This window comes from Heterocephalus glaber, unplaced genomic scaffold, assembly GCF_053883595.1.
Source record: "Heterocephalus glaber isolate CG9 unplaced genomic scaffold, H.glaber_assembly_v1.0 deba00001509, whole genome shotgun sequence".
NCBI lineage: Eukaryota > Metazoa > Chordata > Mammalia > Rodentia > Bathyergidae > Heterocephalus > Heterocephalus glaber.
The window spans coordinates 22,267,178-22,292,681 of NW_028258325.1; positions in this window are offsets into that span (position 1 = coordinate 22,267,178).

Genomic DNA, 25,504 nt, shown 5'->3' on the forward strand with positions numbered 1-25,504 from the left:
TCATATTTGAAATAAAGCAAGGTTTGTGCACAGTATTAATTGATTTACAGCTAGCAGAGCTGAATGTGATTGCATGGAGCGCAAATGTACTTACAGTTAGTGTTATGACCTCCCAGGGGAGAGCCAGCGATGTTGGGCAACGCTGCATGAGCAGAACAGCTTCTGGAGAAATATTAACCAATTTCTGTATGGTTTTTAATGTGTCTGGGGGAAACTTTTGTTTTGCGGAGGGTCTTACCACTTTTGCTATCATGAAGAATTTTAGCTGGGCATATAATATTTTCACAGTATGGAAAAATGAATAAATAGGACACTAAAATATTGAGATATGAGTACAGAATGGGAATGGGAAAAGGCAAGCAGCCAACCAAGGCCCCTTTGTACAGCACATCAGTCTTCTTTTCCCCCCGCGTGCTGTGTTAAGTTCCTTCACTGACTTGCTTCGTTCCCACCCACTGTCCCTCAGCTTGCTGGGCTGAAAAGATAAGGACCCATTTCCTTGGGGGAATCAGTCCTTGTAACAGTTAATCGACCGCTAAGTGCTGAAGCACCCAAGGAAAGGCGGCTGTACATCTGGAAAGAACAATCTCCCTCACAAGAGGCATAGTTTCCCGAAGATATTTGGAAGTTTATTGATTTCAAGAGAATTGAAATCTTGGACATACATGCTGTTTGCACAAAGGAGTTTATCATAATGTTATGACCTTTCTGGACTCTGTGACTCCGCAATAGAAAGTGACTGTGGCCGTTTTAACACTGTGCTGGGATAACAAATATCACACAAGAATTTTAGTAAGAATTATTGAAGACTCAGTAGTTTGAATCATTGAATCAGGGTTGTTAAAATCCCGAATTTTAAGTATGTCTGAGAATAAATTCATTTACTTTACCTTAATGATGTTTTTTGGGTGCTTGTGTTGTTTTATCTCATTGTTCTGTTTGCGTGTAATCATTAGGATTTTTAAAAATTTTATTTTCCCTTATTGATTCTGGAGCCATAATTGCAAGTGCATTTGATAATTCCTTGCAAGTGGAGTATGGGCAGAGGGCAACTTTGTCCTGCAAACAGATTACTCCCTGGATCCAGAAGATTATTTCAGAAATTTTGTTCTTAACAGAAGTGATTGCCATTTTGAAAGCTGTTCATAGTTTGATAAGTAAAAGGCAACATAATGTAAATTGTTTTTTATTGCCTTTTGCTTCCTAGGTTTCTTTCCCTTTTGCCTCTCCACAAGAGCCTTATGATTTTGCCATCCACTGATGTATAAATTCACAAATCTTAGAATTAATATTTGGTTTCTTTTATGCTCTGTGGCAGAGGGCAGAGAGAAAGAGACTAGGAACATATAGAGTGAATCTAAAAAGAGAGAAAAATGTACTAATTATTAATATGCAGATTTAGACCATGAATATAATGTCATATGTCACATACTTGTAAATAAGCCAAAATGTAAAATAAGAATTGGACTTAGTTTTGAGGTCCTTTTATTTTTTGCAGCTCAGGTGGAATATTGCAATCTGGCTCTCTGTTTCAGGTCTTGTACTTTTAGTTATATATAAATCTTACGATTTGAAAGAGAAGCTGTTCAATAATCAAGAAAAATGTGGAAAATTAAAAGAATTCTTATGAGAAAGGAAACATATTGTGGACTTTTTTTTATTTTTGCTTTTATCAAATCTAATTTAAAAGTTCAATTATTTAAGTTATTTGGTTAGAGAATATATATAGTATAATTCCTTTTCTGTCCTAAATGTTTTGGAGAACTAATCTGGGATTTAGATATTCTCATTTTCTTCCTTTTACAGTAGATTTCAACATACATACACAGGGAGAGGGAGAGAGAGAGAGAGAGAGAGAGAGAGAGAGAGAGAGAGTGTTCAACTCTTCAGCTCTTTTCATAATTCCTTTATGTAGACTCCCATTGTAGATTGGTATTTGTTAATATCTAATTTTACCATTGCTTCAGTTCTGTGGGAAAAATATAACCCTACTAGAAGAAAAATATTACTCTTTATAATATGGAGTTTTGGCATCTTAAACAAGTTTCCAGGAGTCCCAAGGCATGACTTTTTAGTGTCTGGGAACAGGGGAGAGAAATGTTTTTTTTTTTAATGTTGATAAACAAACATGCAAATATGAAACTAAAATTAATCCATTTTTGGGTTTTTTTACATGTCCCTTCATTAATTCTGTTCTGCATCCTCATTTTAATTATTGAAAACTATCTTGTTATATGCTACACATCATCTTTGATTTAAGCAATCCTTTGCTGTTGGATATTTAGGACATATTACACTTTTTCCTTAGACAAATAGTAATAAAAAACTAAGTTCAGAGAATAATTCCTGATGGTTTCTGTAAGTAGCTCTTTGTTATAATTTCTAGTATGTAAAATTGAGTTTTATTTAAGCAAAAATTTTTTTTTCCTAGAGATTATTCTTTATTATTAAAGTCTCTAATGCTTTTTTAAGATCATCCCTAATATTTCATTGAACCATTTTGGAACTTCTTTTTAAAAATTTGTTAAGAATCTATAATGATTTTTATTTTAATTTAAGTTTTAGACAAATTTAAAGTTTATACCAAAATTAAGAAGAAAATTCTAAGAGCTCCCATAATACATCCTCTGCTCCCATGTACACAGCCCACCCTCATCAACACCCTGTCCCATAGTGGCACTTTTGTCATAATCTGTGAACCAGCATCGACACATCACTACCGAAGTCACTTACATCAGGGTTCACTCCTGATGTACATTCTGTTTGGATAAATGCATAATTATCTTTATCCACCATTATGTTATCATACACAAACATTCACTGCCCTAAAATTCCATCTTTGTCTCTTTATTTTTCCCTAATGCAAGCCCTCTTGGCCACAGACCGTTTTTGCACATAGTGTGACCTTTTCTAGAATATCATGTAGTTGAAATCATTACAGTGTATAGACTTTCAGATGGGCTTTTTAAACTTGTTGACATGAATGTAAGTTTTCTCTCTGGTTTCTATGGCTTTGTGGCTCGTTTCTTTTAAACACTGAATAATATTTTATTATCTGTACATACCACAGCTGATTTGTTCATTTATCTACCGAAAAATGTCTTGCTTTTACCAAGGTTATGGAATCTGTGAATGAAGCTATTATAAAGATTGCCGTACAGGTTTTTGTTCACACAAAAGTTTTAAGTATTTAAGTAAATACCAAGAAATGGAATAACTTTTTAATATATTCAGTTTGTCTGGTTAGGTAAAAAAGTAGCTGTACTATTTTACATTCTTATTAGCATTAAATAAAAGTTCCTGTTGCTCCTCATCTTCACCAATTTATGATGTTGTCAAAACTGTTGCTCTTCTAATAGGTGTGTAGTAGCCAACGTTAAGACAGATTTTAACACCCAATTCATGTTATCTCTGAATTCTGAATCATTTTATGTTTATATTATATACATTTTTATTAAATTAAATCTAATGGGTAATTTATTATATTTTATGCATATTTTATACACATTTCTAGAACATTGTCATTTTGAAAAACAACTCAAATTATCATTTATGGCCTTTAGAGCTATTATTAATAAATTTATAAGTGAAAGTTTTATCTCTGTGGAGTCAAAATAACATTCTGGGTAAAAGGTATGTTTTAAGAATTACTTTCCTGGGAGGAAGGGTCTTTATCTGCCCATTCTTAGCCTAACATTTTATCCTTTTCCCATGTTTGTTTTTCCATTTCTAAGCTCAACTAGCTGCATGACTTGCATTAGCATTTTCCTCTGTGTATGTGCAGTTTTCTTTGAATCTCGTGGACACTACTTAGGCCCTGTCCCTTTTACAGCATGAGGTGAGCAGTTTTATTCTACTACTTGCCTCCCTGTCTTCACATCAGCCAAAAACCAGTGAAGCCAAGGACATACAGACTAAAACTTCTGAAATCATGGGCCAAAATAAATCTTGTTTTGTTTTAAGTTGATTATTTCAGATACTTGGTCACAGCAATGGAAAGCAGACCAACAGAGCTGTGCAGGGAATCTTGAATAAAGTGGCCCACTTCAGCAGAGACAAAAAGACTACACATATTTAAGGCTTATCTGCCTGCCGCACACCCAGCTGCTTCTTTGTTCTTGAAGGGGGAATCTTAGTGCTATATCATAGCATCAATCAAATCTTAAGAAATTCTTAAATATTTCCTTTTCAGATTAACTTATATCATAGACTGAATATTGTCCCCTAAATATCTATCTACAACTTTGTAACATGAATTTATTAAAACATACGGTCTTTTTCGGTATAATTAATGTAAGGATGAGGATGAGATAATAGTAGATTATCCTGGGCTCTAAATGCAATGAGAAAATCTTACAGGAGTCATAAAAAGACACACAAAGACACAAGGAAGAGGGCATGTGATGGCAAAAGCAGATACTGGAATTATGTTTCACAAGCTATTTAATGCCTGAAGCCACCAGAATCTGCAAAAGATTAGGAAGAATTTTCTTACAGAGCTTTTGAGGGTAGATGTGACCCTGTCACACCTTGATTTCAGAAACATCAATTAGGAGTTTATAAACAATAAATTTCTGCACCTTTAAGCCATCAACTCTGTGATAATTTGTTACACAACCTATGGAAACTAAGACCACACATGTTTTAGCTTTCCTAGTCCTACAAACAGGGTAGCAATTACCCATAAACTGAAGGACAGAAATTTTTACAAACCATAGACTCTGGTCATGGAAAACAAAATAGATTTGTCCCTAACCATTAACATTAAGCTATATAAACAATTATTACATAATGTATATATTTTAGATTTTAAAATACTTTTAGAAAAAAATGTTGTCAACCTGATAGCTATAAAACATTCTATTGGCTCTTGGTCTTGAGAAATGTATTAAGCTTTGGACTTAGGAAAAAAACTATGAAGTACACTTAGGAAAAACTATGAAGCACAAACCCTTGACATAGACAACACTTCTTTGATCAAACCAAAAAAGCCTTCACAACAAACAACAGCTCAATCAATTACCTTCTAGAGAATTTTATACAATACTACTTAACAAATATCTGTTGAAAGAAAGTGGAGAGGAAGTAGGGAAAGAAGAAATGAAATGAGTAAGGATAAAAGGATAAAAGAATGAAAGGAAGGAAGCATATATTTTACAATCTGTAACAATACCTCGAGATTCCTCTCCATTGTAGGAAAATGTTACTGAGAGCTGAGCATAGAAAATATACAAACGTAAACCTTAAGGCAACATCCTACAGAGCAGTACAGAGCCTTTACTACTTCTCTACCTTTTTGATTCTTTTAATATCATGAGTGGGATCCAAGGAAGTTGCAGGGAAGGTAACCAACCCCTCCTCCAATTAACAGTGTTATACCTGACTTCTGAAAGAGGAAGAATGTATGTTTCAGATTGATGTTGCATTATTTAGTCATCATCATCATTATCATCATCACGGTAGATTTTCACAATGGTTCATAACATCCTCAAAATCTATACCCAGGTGGCACCTGTTCTGTCACCAGAAATCATTGCCTCCCTCGTGACAATTCATTTTCTGTTTTTGGAAGACTTGGGTATGATTCTCAGTTTTGCACTTCACTAACTTCACATGGTTAATACATGACTAAAGTCACAGTAAATGAGAAGACTGTAAATTAACACAGGATTTTTGTTTGCATGTAGGAAACTTGTCCCTCTGGGACAAAATCACAGATGGGCAAATGGTCGGAGCATTCCATCTTCTCCCAAGAGGGTTGGCTCACACTACAGAAGAGATTCCCAAGGTAAAGATCTTTTGAAAGACGGCTTTTTAGCCTCTGCTTTTGCTCAGACTACAGCTGCAAGCTTCAACTTTTCTGTCTAATGTAAATGCTTTTTGGCTAACCACTGCCAGATAAACAATATTTCTATGGTGGTTACCTAATTCTAAATTCTATTTTTAAATTGTATATAGCAAGTGATTTTTGAAGTTGTTTAAATAAAGTATTGTCTCACAGTGGGCAACTAGAAAATCCTCATTGTCTGGCATCCAGATGCCTACTCACTGAGTCATGCAGTCTTTTCTCCTGAGGTAGAACCTGTATCATCACAACTTCTTCCTTTACCTATGTGTTAGTGCTGACATAGATATGGACTGCTAGGCATATGTACATCAGCTCAATATTTTATGAGGGAGGATACTATGTGGGATATGGATGTTACTTAAAATAATGTAATTTATAAATAAAAGAAACCACCAAATGAATACCTGTACTCAGAAACTAGAGGAAGTTCCTCTACTAGACACCAAAAATCAAATATCATGATTTCCAGTAGGCATAAAAAAATGCCAATTTCCCTCTCCAAATGGGTTAGTATTTGACACATTTTTCTTAAGTAGTTACTTCTTGAACCTGGCCATTGTCAGTTGCCTGAGACAGTTTTCCTCTGACAAGCAGATAAGAACCATTCATAGTTACCTGTTGTACCATGTTATTGGTCTACTGGGTTATTGTTCTACTAGGTTTTTGGGCTATTGGGTTATTGTGGCATATTTTTCTTTGTTTTATAGTTGAAAGTTTGGTGCTTCTCTTCAGAAAGCCACTGGAATTCTACTAGAATATAACCATGAAACCAGATAAGTCGTCTATTTTTTACTACTGTATTGTTAAGGCATTGGATGGTACTTGACATATAATAGGAAGTTAATACATTTATATTGAGGGAATGATATCTGTCAGGTCTTAAAGGTGCTCTCATGAAAATACTTATACAAAGGTTGCTATACATTTTGGGTAATTGATACTTATTCTGAAATACTTTGTCTATTTAGCTCATCCTTTAGAACAGACTATAAAATATTCACAATGAAATATTAATAAAATAGAAACTATAGCTTTTGCATAATTCAAAAAGCAGATTTTTTTCATAGTTCTCATTTGCTCACCACTGTGTCTGGCACTATGATGAATGTAAGAGAAATATTTCTCATCGTCTCTGAAGTATGTAGCTTACATTTCAACTGGAAAGATTAGAATTAAACTTGTAAAGCAATGATATAAACACTATTAAAGCATAGGCTAATGTGGTTATTATTATTACATAGTAATCTCATTGTTATTCTAACATTCTCTTTAGACTTTCAAGGGTAAGTCCTTCACCTAACTTATCCCCATTGTACAAAAAAAAGGTCTTATTCTTTGTAGATTATTCCCTCACGCACAGCACTCTCCAGTAATAAAACATTCCTTTTGTCTTTTCTGGCATTGTTAAAACCCTGCAAACCTAGTACTTGCTCTGTGCACTCATGACCTCCCCTTTTTTTCATCATTTCCTCAATCCCCCATTTTTTTGTGCTCCGCCAGGACTTTCTAATGACTGAATTGAAGGAGAGGCTTCTCAGTTCACGTCCTGTTTTATCACTGTGCAACACTGAACACTGAGTCATTAAATTGTCCTTTCCCTTTTTTGAGAGCAGGTTCTGTTCTAGTTCTTCATCTATTTCTCAAGCTCTTTGAGAGGGGCAGCTGCTTTTCCTAGTGTATATGTGTGTTTGCTGCAAACAGTGCCCTCCTGGTGGTGTCTGACTGTGACCTCATCAGGAGGGATAAGTCATCTTGACTTGAAAATGCCTCCCACCTTCTCCCTGCCCCTCCACTCACACAGTCCTTGTTTGATTTGGCTGTCTGTAAACAATAGTTTCACAATTATTCTCAGCCCAAACAAGTTACCTTGAAATCATCTACAAAGCTTAAAAATTAAACTCTTTTATCAAAGGATTCCTTAAGCAACCTAATTGAACAAGGAAAGATAAAGAGTAGGGGAAAGTAACCAACAAAGAAGGAAAAAAGAACAGAAAGCTATGCCTGTAAAGATAATCACATTGTCTACTCTCAGAACACTCTAAAGTTTTCTGCTAAAATTTCAAAAAAGGAAGCAGATACTCAAAATGTTGTTCATGATTTCTGAAATATTTTTATCTGTGCAAATTCTTCTAAAAGGCATTGTAAGATAAATTACTATCCACAATAAGTCAAAAGAAATATATAGGAGATATATGCATTAATACCTCACTTGTTTTTGTTTTTTTTTCCTAAGCACATTGCAGCTTGTTCCAAATTCTAAAGAGGTTGTATTCTTCGTTCCCACAACTTGCATTTGTACTAGTAGTTTTGTGGATGCAGTGTGAAGACTCTGTACAGAAAACTGCTGTCTGGTGAATCTATTTCTTGGTTTTCTATGACCTGGAGAGAAATCATCCCTGTTTTCTCTCTACTCCTTCTCATAACTGAGCTTTAGTCATATTACTCAGTCAGTCATTCTTTACAGCTATAAGCTACCTGTCCTGCTTTCCCCACAAAATGTCTCCCTCCCTTGAAGTCACTCTTTTCATCCAGAGCTCCTCTCTGAGGCCCCTCTGTGGCCCTGACCTTACTCCACCAAGCTTCCATGGAATAACTGTTTTCTCCCTTCTCCCACCACCGACACCTTTGGGCACATCCTTTGAGTACTTAGACCTGCTGCTTAGAAAATGAAACATGTATAAATGAAAAACACAGCACTACTTCAACAGTCATGCATAAAAACCAAATCCAATATTAATACTGAAAAGTATTCTTCTCATCATGCCTTCAGCTGATGAGAATAGGAAAGAAAGAAAGGTAATACATATGAGATGGCTTTGTAGTGGCTTTTCTCTCAACCTGCAGGATGTTTTCTGAGATAACTGGAATTCACTTCTTCATGCACTTTGAATATTTGCTCAGATATCATTTTCTCGATGAGACCTAGGCAGACTGACCAACTTAGTGTTTCAAGCTGCCCTAGCTGTCCCTTGTAGCATGCTGGATCATACTTAAGAGTACTCTATTTTCATATACTTTCCCTATAAGACTTAAAATGTGATCATATATTAGGCATCTTTGTATTTTTTAACTATTTTAATTCTTCAGTATAAAAATAAGGCAAAAAGTTTTGTCTTACACCAAAACATCAAGAACTTCACAATAGTGGACACTCGAGGTATACTCTGAATGAAGCAGAGGGAAGGAGAGAGAAGATAGAAGTACAGCATAAGGAGAAGAAAGTTGGAAGAAAGGGAGGAAAAGAACAAAGAATGACAAATTTAAGCCAAATAACATTTGTTGTCCCTTTCTCTACAAAGTCAATGAATACTGATTTCTGTTCTGTTCAATGTTAATTTAGGTGTTACAAAGTGTTAAAATATGTATGTATAAATGAGATATGCATTCTCAGTTAAAGATTCCTCTGTTAACAATTTGGGATAAACATGGCCATATGATACAGTAAAGTATCATAGATGTGGACTACTGTGTTGGGGAAATGCTATGATATATGTGCACTTTACCACATCCTAGTTGCTTTTAGATAATACAGTGGCTAGGATGGAGATGCTTTGTGAAGAACAAAAATGTAGACAGGGAGACCAGTTAGAAGGATCACAAAATAGTCAGGTAAAAGAAAACATGGACCTGAACTACTGCAATAGTAAACAGTAAAAGGAAGGCAGGATGGATTTACAAATTATGTAGGAGATAGAGTAAATGAGATAGTGAATGATTAAGAACAAGTGATTTGCTTGCTTGTAGTAGCATATGGAATTAGAATAACAAGTTAGTTCTGTTCATCGATGAGGGATCTAGTACTTCATGCTGTTACGAGAGAATGGAAGGAGTAAGTATAATGATCCAGTGATCAGACTAAATGCATCAGGAGGATATGATACAGAGAATTTCCACTTTACCATATTTCTAGCTTTCCTATCCACTCTAACAAAAGCAGAACTGGGAAAGAGCTGATAGAAGTGTAAACTCAAAAAGCAGACAGTTATTCAGTTTTTGCACATGTATACTTGTTCAATGTACTCTAGGAAAATTATTAATAGTTCACAAATTTCCAGATTGGAAAGAAAGGAGAATACACCAACTCACCATGTATTTAATGAGGCCCATACCTAGCAAAATCAATGGAAAAGCATTGCACTAATTTAGACAAGAAGATTCCTGAATCCACGTATTAACTTACATGATTTAACAAATATCTATTAACCAGATATCATGTGATTAATTATTCAATTATGGTGCGGAGCGCTATCTTGTCTGCCTCTGTGCTGTCTAGAATGTTGCTTGGCTGTAATAGACCCTCAATCTTTCTCCAATGGTAGAGCAAATGAAAGAATCAGAAAGTTATTAATTATGAGGGTTTTATAATCAGAGAGAAATTTAAGCTTTTGATTTGCTGACTGTTAGATAAGAAAGTTGTTTTATTTTCTAAGCATCAGGTTCTTCATATAAAAATGGAGATGATAAGAGCTATACTTCCCAAGGTTGTTGTCATTTACAAAAAATAATCAATCATTAGTGAAAACACTTAGCATAGTGGCTACCATGTAGTGTACATCCAAAGTGTTAATAATTGTTATTATGTAGTTTTTTTGTGCCAGTTAGATTTTTAGCCACATATAAATTTAAATTTTTAAGGCAGACTTCAAAGGCATGGACAGTTGTGCTTTTAGTAAGTCAGAGGGCAAATCCATTTAAAAGGGTCAAGTCTGCTTTGCAAGTATTATTCCATTTTCTTCACGTATGTTCCAACAGATCTTCAAATTTTTTTCCTATAAAATTTTAAGTTTCATTTTTTCATGTTTTTTACTATTTTTAATCAGTAGTAAGAAATATGTCATATAATAAAATGCTAATAATTGAAATTATTTGTCCTATGGTGGAAAATGCTTAGCAATGATTAGATTTTCAAAAATATTTTATTACTTTGGAAAATATAAATTAATTATATTTATGCAGTGGTTTCTACAAACTTATGAAGCAGGTGTTTTAGAAGAGTAATTACAGTTTCCCTTTATTTCCTAGAAATTGTTGAAGTTTTTGCAACTCATGTTAAGCTTCAACATTCTTCAGAAATATTCCATAACCAAAACGGGCTCAGTATACATATTAACAGTTAAAAGTGTAGGGAAAAATTGCCGAAAAAGTAACAGTTTCCTTTTTAACAAGACTACTTTATGTATCAATTTCTGAAGGAGAAAAGTAGGGAAATTATAGGATTAGACTCACTGACCACATGACAGCACATATCCAAGTTGGTCTGATAAAAATAAGAAACCTACAAACAAAACTACATTTGTGAAGAGGAGACTTATTTACTACATTTATGAAGAGGAGACTTATTTATTTCTTTATTCATCTGATCAGGCAAGTAGTTGTTTAGTCAATCAGTTATGCACTCTACACCGATTAAATGGTAAATATGCCACCTTTTGCTGACTGGCACAGATGGTAGGTGAGGAAGATCTTCCATGCAATTGACAAAGCAAAGAAGCCATCCACCTACCTTGACCCATTTGTGAAGTGAATACAATAATAGTTCCTTATTTGTGCTTTTGCTTCCTGTGATTTTAATTATCAGTAGTTAGTTACCATCTAAAAGTATTAAATGGAAAATTCTAGAGGTAGTCAATTTATTAGTTGTAAATAACTTTTAGTATATTGTTGTTGTACCTGTTCTGTATTCTATTTAGTTATAGTTAATCTCTTATTGTGGTTAATGTATAAAATAAATTATCATAACTTGTAAAAGTACTTCATTTATAAAGTCCAGTAAACTCAATGTAAATTGAAAATACTGTAGGTTGAAAAGGCATTTAGTACAAGGAGCCTATGAAAACCATAGCTTCACAATGCAGAATAAGTTTCCCCTTGGGATCTCACTGAGAATTGCAGTTCATGGCCACTGCCCAGCATCTTGAGATGCAAATCAATAGCTTGGGAAAATACTGAAATTCAAAAATATAAATTGCATATGTCTTTTAAAAAATATAGTAAAAAATAATAAATTAAAACATCTTCAGTTGAAGGACATATACATAGGGGGACACAGTACATGCAAGGTTCAGTACCACCTAGAGGTTCAGGCATCACTGGGGGATATAACAGTGGTTATAGCGACCTGACTCTTACTGAATTCCTGACTAAAGCAATACTACATTTTGTTGAAAAAAAAACCTGATATAATACACTGGAAATGTATTCAAGGAGTATACAAAAGTGTTTGAATGCTACAGTTTAAAAAAAATTATATAAAGTTAGAAGTGGATTTATGTTTAGACAATGTTACATAAAAGCAGGACATTTTTCTGAAGGAAATTTTCTTAAAATGTCTTTTGCTTCTATGGATTACTTATTTATAAATTGTGACATCAGCACCTCTTGTAAAAAATTTTTATAATGTTATTTTACCAGGAATTTTAAGAAAAATTACTATGGCCACGGATGCATTTTGTAGCAACTTTACATTCATAATTTTGTAGTCAAACTCCAACTATATATAGGGAAACAAATTATTCAGTTTCAGAATATTACCACATTTTTCCTTCACATATATAGGCTTTAGAATTAGAAACCCCTTCTCATAACAGAAAAATTAAATATATAAATCCTATTTATTCCCATTGGTTTAATAAATAGAACAATTGACTAGACATCTGGAAAGATTATGGTGTTAACATAATATATTGGCATATTTTTGACTTAATTTTTTTTATGTTGGTGAGAATTTATCAAGGCAAATATGTTTACATACTTAATGTAGAGAGTCATAGAGTTCCTTGTTCAGATTCAAAACAATGCTAATTCAATGTTTAATTGATTCAATGTATCAACAACCATGTCATAATGTGTGTATGTAGGTAGCTAGATGTGTGTGTGTCTATGTGTGTATGCTTATGTGTAAAACGAATAAAAATCAGGAGCTATAATTTCATCAAAATATTTGTGGTTTTTTTATATAGCCTAGGACTTGATTATTTGAAAACATAAAACGAGTTGAATAATATACGCAAATTCTTTTAGACTTGTTGAAAAAAAGATACAATAAAAAGCTGGGAACTAACTATCTTGTGTACGATGTTTTCCACATACAGCTTTTTAGTGCTAAAATATACTTAATCCAACAAATCATGACTATTTAAATAAAAAAGCAAAACTTTAAAATGTAAATTAAATGCCATATTTCTTTAACTTTCAGCAGTATCAAGTTAAATTTTCTAAATTGAGATGGGAACAATAAAAAACACATCTATTGTATAATTTTACTCTTGAAATGAAATTTAAGCAATTCAAACGGAATTAAAAGGTTGTTAAACACTAGCTTGGAAGTAGTTACATATTGAAACTTAGGAACAGGGCACACATACACTCAATTAACCTATTAATCAAAGTGCATGTGCAGCATATATTCTATCTCAATGTTTCTCAGCATGGAGACCACATAGTGCCCAAATCCATGGTAATTTTATGAAATGTTGATTCCCAAGCCCATCTAATGTCTACTAAATCAGCAGGAGTGCATGGCGATTGCAGTGTCCCCATTGGTGTTATTTAATGCAAAGTGTGAGAGATTCCGGTGGAAACTTACCTGATTAGAATATATTGTAAAAATTGGCATGCTGGCCAGTGGCGATACTGACTCTAGTCCAGTAACTCTGCTATTTTCATAGTGATCTCCAAAATGAGATAAGCAAAATCACCCACTGGGGAGTAAAAATAAAAATTCTGTTTCTGTTTATCTTGTATCTCACATTTTTAACTTTCATTTTTATGAAGATGCTGTTTAATATATAAATGTATTGAGATACTAGTATATATATATTTATATATATTTTATAAATAAGTGTTATGAATGTGTAGATAAAATGTATATTTTATGTCTGTAAAAAATACACACACTCATACACACAATTATCAAGATATATCTCAAGAAGTTTACATCAAAGGGTAGAAGATATTTGGACAGTATTCCATGAGATAGTAAGTTTTAATCTAGATGCTATAAGATCAGGAAAAAAATTAAATTCAATTCCTTTGTTTTAGAAACTTACAGTAAAGTTACACTCATGTATTTCATACAGTAGTCTCCTTAAAAAAACACACTAGTTCATTGGATGTGGATGTGTAATTCATGCTTTTAGTTGTGCTCTTCTTAAATGAATACACTTTAATTAAAAATTATAAATATTTTAATTACACTTTGTATAAACGCAAGGCACTAAAAACATGTATAAAGGTTAGCTTCTAGTGGGAGAAACCCTAACATAAAGCACAAGACTCGTCTAATTTGATTCTTTTCTTAGAAGTTCAACTTTTCTAAAAAGCCTGTGGTAGCCCACATGTATATTATATAAAATAGTGCACACTATTAGATTTAAGACATACTAGATTACTCAACAATTCCAGGGAGAAGGGCCTGAAAATGTAGTTGTTAATATCTACCCAATGTAATATCTACGAATAACCAAATTTGAGAAGCTTTGGTGGAACTTTGGTTAAATCCTCTGGCCACTGAACAGAATGGTTATTACCATCTATTTGTATAACTTTGGCCAGTTTGTATAACCTTGGCCAGCTTTACCATCTATTTCTATAACCTACTGGTTCTATATCTGTTTATTCACAAAGTTAAGGTGATGAACTAAATTTAGTCTTCAGAGGTGTTCGAACACTTAATTTAGTTGTGAAACAATTTTCTCTATCATGATCAGCATTTCAAAATTAGAATAGATGAGAAGGGAACATATTACAGGATTTCTTAAATACTAAATGTAAATGCTTGAAATTTTATTTTGAATGTAGATGTATAAGAAACCTGGAATATGATATAAAATAATTCTCCCCATTCAAGATGAATATATTTTAGTGTTGTAGAAATAAAAATTTTAAATGTAGGAAATAAATAGAAGCCACTTTAATGATAAATGGAATATAAAGCATCCAAGAGCATGATGTTATTTACTCTTAATTAAACTGAGGTAACTTTTTTAAGACAAAAAGAATATAAAGTGTACATAGAAAAAAGAGGAAAAGACTATTTCTGCATGACATGAGTGTATAAATAAACAAAATTGCAATATTATGATACTAGAAAGCAAACCAGCAGAACAGAAAGTAAAGAAATAAACATGTACATACATACACAAAAACACATATATATGTTTTAATGCAGGAAGTGTACTATATCTCCATAGTAGTGATTCTCAGTCTTGGCTGTGCATTATAGTTACCTAGGGACTTTTAAAAAGTACTGATGTCTAGTTCTTAACTCCAGAGATTCGAATTTAATTGCTCTGGGGCATGGCCATGGCATTGGGATTTTTATAACCTCCCCAACTAATTATAATAGTCCACCAAAGTTGAGAATTATTGCTTAAGGGAATTGACACCATTATTTACAATCACACATCAGAATTTTAGCCTTAATAATAGGCTTTCCAGGTGCATTAAAAAAAAAAAGAAAAATCAGTTTGTTACTTTGATACATATTTAAGGAGAACAAAGAAAACCACAAGGTACATAATATTATATATTCATTCAGCCACGAGAATTTTTTTGTATCATCCTTATTTGACCACGTCCTTTTTTGTCTTCCATTTTCCAATTCTCCTTGATGTTGACAACTTTTTAATCAACACCAAATAAATATACATTTTAGCCTATTTTATGTCCTCTCACTTTGCTCAATTTTTTATTTCTGAGCAAGTTCATGCAGTGAATAGATGTATCAGTAGACATACCTTTGTAGATCAAACATGCTCACATTCATTATGGGAAAAGTTGTATGATATCATATTCATAAAATTCTTATGAACAAACACAAACAGAGAAAATTTGATGTTTAAACAGTACATAAGTGCAAGAATGGTTTAAATACTTTAATAATGTAAAAAATTAGGGAAAACTAGTTTCCACTATGTCTTAGTTACTTTTCTTGTTGCTGAGACAAAAGACTTGGCCCTCCAATTTAAATGAAGAAAGGTTTATTTGGCTCACCATTTGTAGAGGTTTCAGTTCATATTTGGATGGTCCAAGCAGGATGCCATGGTAGAGGGACATCACAGAGGAGAAACAGTTATGGGCAGACAGAAGGCAGCAAGGCAGCAAGTGACAAGCATCAAATAGTGACCCTCTTTCTATCCTTTATGTCTTATCCATGCTATCCACCCTTAGGACAGGTAGCACAAACACCCAGGATGGAGCAGCCTTAATCCTATCATCACACCATGGATCAATCACAGCATCACACACCCTAGATCCAACCACCTCTAAAAAGCTCCACCTGTGACCACTGAGGCTTTGGGGGACATCTAGATACACTCCAGAACAAACTAAAGGAGCTTTTAACAAAGTGAGGAATATTATCAATATCATGAGTTATTGGTGAACAATTAAAAGAAAATTTATCTATGATTACTATTTGGCCATAAAATAAATTCCAATGATATTAAAAAAAACTCAGTGAAAAAGTCAAATAACAATTTTTCAGCCGTGATAAAGTAATGACAATCTTTCTGCTTCAAATTTCAGTCATCCTTTTAAAAAATGAAACCAAATTATTTTCAGTGCATTTTTAATTAAACAAATATTTATTGAATACCTATTGTAAGCACTAGTCTAAGCATGAGCATTATAGTAGTAAACAATGTGACAATTTACTGTTTAAATACTGGTTTATGAGCAGATATTAACAAGGGATAGGTGATAGAGTAGATTTAAAACTTAGATGGAAATACATGTGCCTGGCCCAAGTGAATAATAAATCAATTCAGATTGTTGTGGCTTCTGTCATTAATAATTTTATAATGAAAGTATTTCATAGCCCAAAGAGAAAATCTCTTGATCTAAACGTGCTCCTATTAGTGGGAGCACTCCTTTTCAACATTAAAACAGTATAAATTTGGTATGGAAAAATAATTTCCTTTGAACACCTTGCTGTGGAGTCCAATTCATGTATGAGATAATTTTGGCATTCTAAGTCTTCAAATGATATGACTGCTTCCATCAAAATACTCTGTGTTTCTGAGCACATACCTAATGTATTTAAATCTGAGTCACAGTCTTCTTTATCTGATCATTTTTTTTGTTTTGTTTTGTTTTTTGTACTGGGGATTGAACTCTGGTCCTTGCGCTTGCGAGGCAGGCGATGGAACCACTGGGCTAAATCCCTGGCCCAATCTGATCATATTTTTATTTTTTCTGTCTTATTCTGATTTATGCTCACCTAGATGTCTGGATCTTGACTTCTAACTCCCAGAAAAAATAGAAGTCCATCATAAAGAATTTGTTTTCTTTGCTCCAGATCAATAAGTTACATGAATACACCTGTATTTTTTCTGAGCACGCACCATTAGAAAAGTCTTCCTCCTGATGCTGAAAGTTAACTCCTTTACACAAAAAATGTACTAGTACAATAGTACTCCCTGTGAACTAAAGCCATATATGCAGCTCTTTGCTCTCTCCTTTTGGGTGTTCAGTAGAATTCACAAACTCTAAGTTTCTTCTGAAGTCTAGGCTCTTCTACAAAGTCTTTCTAATGGATTTGTCATCTCAAAGAATGTAACCACCATTTGCCAAAATCTCAAGCTAGAATATTGTATCATTTTGCTATCTTTCATTTAACTACATAATTGCCTCTTTCTACACTCAACTTTCCAAGTATCGTTGATATTTTTGAATGTATCTCTAGTGCCACTATCCTATTTCAAGAGAAAATGACATTTCACTTATATAATATTTAATGACTTTATAGCCACCCTGTATACTTAATTTTGTACACAAAATTCTCAAGATGACCATCATGATTTCTGTCCTTTGCTTATTCAAGGAAAAGCTACTAATCTAGCTACTTCTATGAAGAGACTTTGTGGTTGTATTTAGTTTACTAATCAAATGATTTTGAAATTAAGAAAATTATTGGATTATACAAATGGACATAATGTTGTCAGCTAGGGGATGCGAACAACATTCTGCAAGGTGAAAACAATGCTTAGCTGATGGGAGCATGGAAACAGGGACCTCAGTTTTACTACAGTGAAACAGGGAAACAGTGGACTATCTGGGGGAGGGGAACCATGAGCCACAGGTGTGGCTGGTCTTCGTTTTCATTTTCTTAAGGCATAAGTATGGTTTCCCAGAAAAGAGGCATGCTCCAGGAATTTCCATATTGATGCTGGCCCATGAGGTAGGGCAGTATGCTAGACAAAGGGAGTTCAGCAAGCAGGACAGGTAGCCAGGGAAAAGCCAAGCCCAGAGAGAGTCAGAATGAAGGTCAAGGTAAGATGAAGTGTGGAACTGATATCTAACAAAAACCCAGGCCTCCAGATGTGAACATGATGGCCCCTTCTAAGTCAAACTCTCCTGCTTGTAACCCCGGAAGCTGACCCCAACTTAGCCCAGAGTTGTCTGGGATGTAGTCATTTTTGCATATAAAAAGCCCTAGACAAGGAGACCCAGTGGCAGCCCTCCTGGGTCTGCTCTTGGTACTAAGACCTTTCCACTCTCGCTTTATTATAAGCACTTCTGTGCACTTCTCTCTTGGCTCCCTGCTTTGTGATGCTTTCTAGGTTGAGAGAAAACCCACCAAGCAGACTGTAACATGCATGAAACTGAATTTTGCCATAAACCTGAGTGAGTCTGGAAACAGATTCTTTCCCAGAATTTCAAAAAATAGGCAGGAATTTCAGCTTTGTGAACTCAAGCAACTATATATTTATATATATATATTTGCTCTTTTTAGAAGAGAGATAAATAAGAAATAGGGAGAAGTTCAAATACTTCCCCAAATTAGATATTCCACTATTTAAAAAATATTATAATATATATGCTATTTTTGTCTCATTTACACTACTAGTTTAACTAAGAAGTTTTTTACTAAGTTAACTTAGCTGATTGAAAAGAAAGTTGCATGTCACTAGCTGTTTGTTTCTTCCTTGTAAAATCTTGTTGGTACATGTATTGTAACTATGTTGAAGATAATGCACAGTATATTAATTATTATTATCTCTTATTTTGTTAAGAAATTTTATTTTACTTTTTAATAAAATAAAAAACATTTGAAGAAAAATCTGAGTTTAAAGGTTTGTTTGTGAAAGGAAACATAATTACCTACATCAGCTTACATTGCACAAAGCATAATCTTGTATTCAAAAATGTCTGTGAAAGTGAATCACAGACTTTCTGAAATGTTATCTTAATTCCAAGTAAATATTCTTACATTGTATTTTTACTGTATAAATCTTTTGTTAAACTTCACTAGTGACATTAAAATATAAACATTGAATTTTGTTATGTACTTTTCCTTGTATAGGTACTTAATAGATGGTAGTATAATATAAGTTGAGTGGTTTTGAAGCAATGCTACTTTCTGTTTGATATTTAAATGTTATACTGAGCTTTTAATCTTTTGTTCAGTTCTCTAAAGTGTGAAAGTTGAAAACAATATACTTTTTAATTATAATTCTTGTCTTATTTCCTATTTTTAAGATCATTAATAGAACCCTAAATGAGTAGTTGAGCATTTGAATATTAGAGTGACTCAAGGATATTTGTAATTAATGAAGTTTTATTTATCAGTTTATTTTTCTTAGGATAATTGTAACTTTTCTAGAAAGACTGAGAGCAATTTACTCACAAATTTTCTTTAAAAAGAAAAATATATTTTATGCCTAAGTGGGCTTTAAAAGTTTCTCTTGCTATAGGACAGGTGAAAGTTAATTTTGCCTTTCAGGTATATGTCTGTGAAAATTCCTATATGCAATCAGTAGGTTGTAAGTACTTGCTAATTGATATAAAAGGTTTAGCACTCTTGTCACTTGGATATCTTTAGAATGACTCCATATTAAATCCCATTTATTTTTCACTAGTCATCATCTGGAGAAAATAATATTCTTTTTTAAATAACAATTAAATATTGCCAAACTATTACCATGCATGCTCCACAATTGCCTTTGCACAATGTACAATCAGTTCCTGACTTGCAAAAATTCAAGTTTTGAACTTTCAGTTTTGATGCGAATGGACTTCACCTTAGGAATATTCATAGATACAATCAAGTTGCAAAAGTAGCTCGCATGTCTGCCAAACACTGTCACAGTTGTGCTGTCCTGTGGTGACTGTACAGTGTCATAGTGTACAGCAGTACAGCACAGTTTGGGACTTACTGTATTTGTGTGTATTTCTTTTTTTATGCTTTACATTATCTATTTGTGTCAAAGGTGCATAAGACTCATATTGCCAGACTTAGGAATGAGTTTAATTTAGAAACTTTCACCAGGAATGGAACTTGTTAGTAAGTTGGAGACTTAATGCTAATGGATATTGTACATAGAATATTAAAAGATCATTTATGTATTGGTCAGTTTTCCATCCCTGGGACAAATACTCAACACCTATAACTTAAAGAATTTGTTTAATTTGGCTCATGGTTTAAAAGATTGAGTCAATGATCAACTGACTGAAAGGCAGAAACATCATGATGAAGGTTTTGTGGAACAAAGCTGATTAGTTTATGATGGCTAGGAAGAAAAGCAGAGGAACGAAGCAAGACAGAAAGGGGCAAAGGAACAAATATAGACCCAATGGTCATATCTCCATGATATACCCACACACATTATCCAGACACTACCAATCTTCTAGTTGATCACAAAGCCAATCAAGTTGACACTACATCTTAAGTATGAAATCCTACTCCTTATGTACAAATACATCCTCTTAAACCATACTTAATCCCCAAATAAAGACAATAGTCAGTTTTAGTTTTATTTCATTATAACATAAGACATATTTTGTACCTACAAACTTAACAATTCCTTAGTCCAAGTTCCAACAGTTCTACCATTTTACAACAGTCCATACCAAAGACTCTTCTGAGACACAAAGCAAATTCTTCACCCTGACACTCTGTACAAATCAAAACCAAGATGCATAATGCAAAAAAACAATGGCACAGGGTAAACCTCTCACTCAAAAGGATGGAATAGAGGCATAAAAAAAAATTGGACAACTACAACAAAAAGACCAAAACCCAGCAGGGCAAACAATAGGTCCTGTAGTTCTGTATCCAGTGTTGGGGGCACATGGTGCAAGACTCAATCATTTTGCTGCTTGAAGCCTATCCTACCACTTTCTTAGGCTGGCTCTGCTTTGAAGATACAGTTTTTCTTAGTAGATTTTCCCACATTCCTGATGCTGGTATGTCCAACTACCTGTGATCTCTCTTGTTCCATTAGCTTCATTGCCATTGCCTCCATGACTTCTGTTGAAATCTGGATTGAAGCCTCCATGATCTCACAATTCTGGAGTCTAATCCTGTTGACAACTTCATTGCATATTCTGTCCTCAGAACTAGGAGCAAGTAAATCTCTGTTGTTTCAGGCTATTGAGTTTGTAATAATTTCCTATGGAAGACTTTAACAATAATACAGGATGGTGTGATTTGACTTTTATGATTGTGGGTGTGTGTTTTCTGATACTGGGGATTTAAACCAGGATAACTTGAACTACATGACCAGCTTTTTAAAAACTTCATCTTGAGACAAGTTCTTGCTAAATAACCAAGGGCATCTTAATACTTGTGATTCTTCTGCCTCATCTTTCTGAGTATTATAGGTGTATATTAAGTATTATAAATTTATGCAGGTGTTCCTGAGAATTATAGGTGTATGCTACCATGCCTGGCTGATTTCCATTTTTTATTAAATTATTTTATTAATACATTTTATGTATGTAATATGTTTACATTTATCATTGGGTACTTGTACCTGTGCATGGTGTATCTTGGTTCTTATTTATTCCCCATTCCCTGTGCTCCCTTCACCCCCTCCACCCTTCCCTATTTGCATAGATTTTGTTTCCTTTTTTTCCTTTTCTAATAATTTTTCCTTTCCCTTTTTTCCTTTCCCCTTCCCCTCCCACTTTGCCTACCCCTTTGGACCTTTTCTTCCTATTTCAAACTATCCATTATTCATTTAAATCATTTTAATCCTTATTTACACTTTCAGTTTCTCACACCAGAGAAACTATTCGGTATTTACACATGTGTGTCCTATTTATTTCACTTAAGAGTATGGCCTCAATATGCATCCATTTAGCTATAAATGACTCTAGTTTCTCATTCTTTATGGTGAGTATACTCAATTATATAAAAAAAACCCACATCTTCTTTATCCAGTTTCCAGTTGATGGGCACTTGGGCTGTTTCCAAGCTTTAGCTATTACAAACTGTGCTGCTATAAACATGGGTGCACATATATCACTGTGGTATGAGTCTTTTAATTGTTTTGGGAAGATACCCAGCAGGGGAATAGCTGGGTCAAATGGAACCTTTTGTCCTAGTTCTTTGAGGTATCTCCATACTGATTTCCACAGTGGTTGCACCAGCCTGCACTCCCACCAACAGTGAAGAAGGGTTCCTTTCTCCCCACAATCTTGCCAGCATTTGTTATTGGTTGATTTCTTGATAGCAGCCATTCTTTCTGGGGTGAGGTGGAATCTCAGTGTTCTTTTCAACTGCAACTTTCAAATGACCAGTGATGTTGAACACTTTTCATATATTTATTTGCTGCTTTTACTTCTTTGTCTGAGTAATGTCTGTTCATTTCAGATGTCCACATTTGAATTAGGTCTTTAAATTTGGAGGGTCTGATTTTTTTCAGTTCTTTATATATTCTAGATAACAGTCCTTTGAGGTACAGCTGCTAAAAATTTTTCCCACATTGTAGGTTGTCTCTTAGCTCTGTTGGTGATTTCTCTTGCAGTGCAGAAGCTTTTTAATAAGATGAGATCTCAGTTGTTGATTCTTTGTGCTAGTTCCTGTGCTACTGAGGTTCTGTTCATAAAGTCCTTCCCTATGCCAATGTCTTCAAGAGTTCTACTTAACTTATCTTCCAGCAAGTTTAGAGTTTCTGTTTTAATATTTAGATCTTTAATCCACTTCAATCTTAGTTTAGTGCATGGTGATAGTTATGGGTCTAGTTTTAATCTTTGGCAGGTTGAAATCCAGTTTTTCCAACACCATTTATTAAATAGCCTATTTTTCCTCCAATGAGGGTGTTTGGCACCTTTGTCAAGAATGAGGTGGCTGAGTTTGCCTGGAGTTGTTTCTGCATCTTCTAATCTATTCCACTGATCTTTGGGTCTTTTTCTTTGCCAGTACCATGATGTTTTTATCACAGTAGGTTTGTAGTATAGTTTCAAGTTGGGAATTGTGATACTCCCTGTCATGTCTCTGTTGCCTAGAATTGCTTTTGCTAGTCTAGATCTCTTCTGGTTCCAAATGAATTTTTGGATTGTTTTCTCTAGTTCTGTGAAGTATATTGTTGGAATTTCAATTGGCATTGGATTAAATCTAAATAGCAGTTTTGAGAGTACGGCCATTTTCTTCCTACTCAGGAACAAGGGATGTCTTTCCATTTTCTTATATCCTCTTCAGTCTCTTTTTTCAGAGTACTGTAATTTTCAGTGTAGAGGTCATTTGCTTCCTTTGTTAGATTGATTCCAAGATATTTCATTTTTTTTTGGATGCTATTGTAAAAGGAAGTTTCCTTAATTTCTCTCTCAGTCTGTTCTGTATAAGAAGGCTATTGTTTTTTGAGTATTGATCTTGTATCCAGCTACTCTACTGAATCCTGTCATTTAAGTCTAGAAGTCTTTTGTTGGAGTTTTTTGGGTTTCCTATGCAAAGTATCATATCATCAGCAAATAATGCCTGTTTACCTTCTTTATTTCCTATCTTTATTCCTTTCATTTCTTTCTCTTTTCTAATTGCTGTGGCTAATGTTTCCAGAACTATATTGAACAGGAGTGGTGATACTGGGGAACCTTGTCTTGTTCCTGATGTTAGTGTGAAAGTTTTCAGTTTTTGACCATTTAGTATGATGTTGGTTGTTAGTTTTTCATATATAGCCTTAATCAGATTGAGATAAAGACCTTCTATTCCAATTTTCTGTAGGGTTTTTATTATGAATGGGTTTTGGATTTTGCCAAATGCTTTTTCTGCATCTATTGAGGTGATCATATGATTTTTGTCCTTGGCTCTGTTAATAGAGTGTATTAGATTTATTGATTTATGTATGTTGAACCATCCTTGCATCCCTGGGATAAATCCGACTTGGTCAGGGTGTGTGATCTTCTTGATGACCCCTGTATTCTGTTTGCCAGTATCTTGTTGAGGATTTTTGCTTCTATGTTCATTAGGGAGATTGGCCTATTGTTCTCTTTTTTGGTTGGGTTTTTCCCTGCTTTTGGAATCAAAGTATGATTTCCATTTTTAAAAGATCATAAAAATAATTCTGGAATTGAAAAGATTGTTTAGTACATATTTCCATTAAGCGAATGACAAATGGATATGGTCTAAACTAATGTTTGAGTTCAGATAGAACCATTAGATATGGTGTAGAAGGATTGCATGAGAGAGGTGAGAAAGGAGAGAAATAAATGTTTTACAAAATGTTTTTGGAAAATTTGGATGGCTGGTAATTCTATTTGCAGATGGAGTGGTTGAGGAAAGTGTACATTTATCCAAACATGAAATAGAGTATACTTGGAAAAAGGAGAAAATGTCACAGTAAAACTGTGATTGATAAGAACAACTGATAATAGACAGATTCAGTCATATATTTGAATTCTGAGATACTGTGTGAACTACCTCTTTGACTTTGAAATACTGTTCCAAATGATTGAGTCACTCTTGTCATGAATAAAGACATTAAATCACAAACAGTTCCACTCAAGAAAATAAGAAATTATTTGGAGCAGGAAAATGATGAAGCAATAATTACAAAGAGAAAGATTTCACAGGATATTGATGAAGCAGAGAAGAGGGACAGGAAATCCTTGACCGATGGTGGCCAAAGGAGATTTGTCCCATGTTGAAAGAAGAGGAGAATGCTTTGCAACCAAGCCAACAAGTACTTATGGAAAATATGTAGAAAAGAGCATATCATGTTGACAGTACTTTAGCAATGGCTAATAGTAGAGGTACATGAGAGAGAATATGAAGAAAAGGGTGGTTCACATGAACTCAATAAATAGGGTCTAGTGGTCTTATTTTGTCACACACAAAATTCTAATGTGTATCTTTGAGATTTGTGAATCCACTGAAGAATTTAAAAGGCAAAGTTTAGCATATAAACAGATTTTTAGTGATATCCACCTGACAGTGTAAGATAATAACATTGTGTACCTGCTCAGAGTGTTCTGCTCCCAGAAAATTTCTAAGAGTACACTTTATCCTCAATTAATAAAATGGAAAATGTCATTGCTCTATTAGTTACTGCCTGGTTTAAGAAAAATATACCTAAAATATACCTACAATATAATGCACCTAAAAATACACCTACAATAACAGGATAGGAGCAATGCTCTATGCCTCAGCAATTCTCTGTGATACTCTTTTGTTTCCATGATGTAAAACAGTAAATTTTTATAATGGTGAGGGTGAGAAGAACATTTTCTAGACCAAAGCTAAAGAGAAGATTTTATATCTTCATTTCTCACATTCTATCAAGATAGAGCTTATCAAACAGAAGCAAATAATTTCCATTGCTAGCTATATTCTTTTCACTATAAGAGTTTCCAACATAATTCCATTTTGGTCTAGGTAGAGAGATAAACATGTTTTTTTACAGATACTATTCATGAACTCTTAGCTTTAGAGAA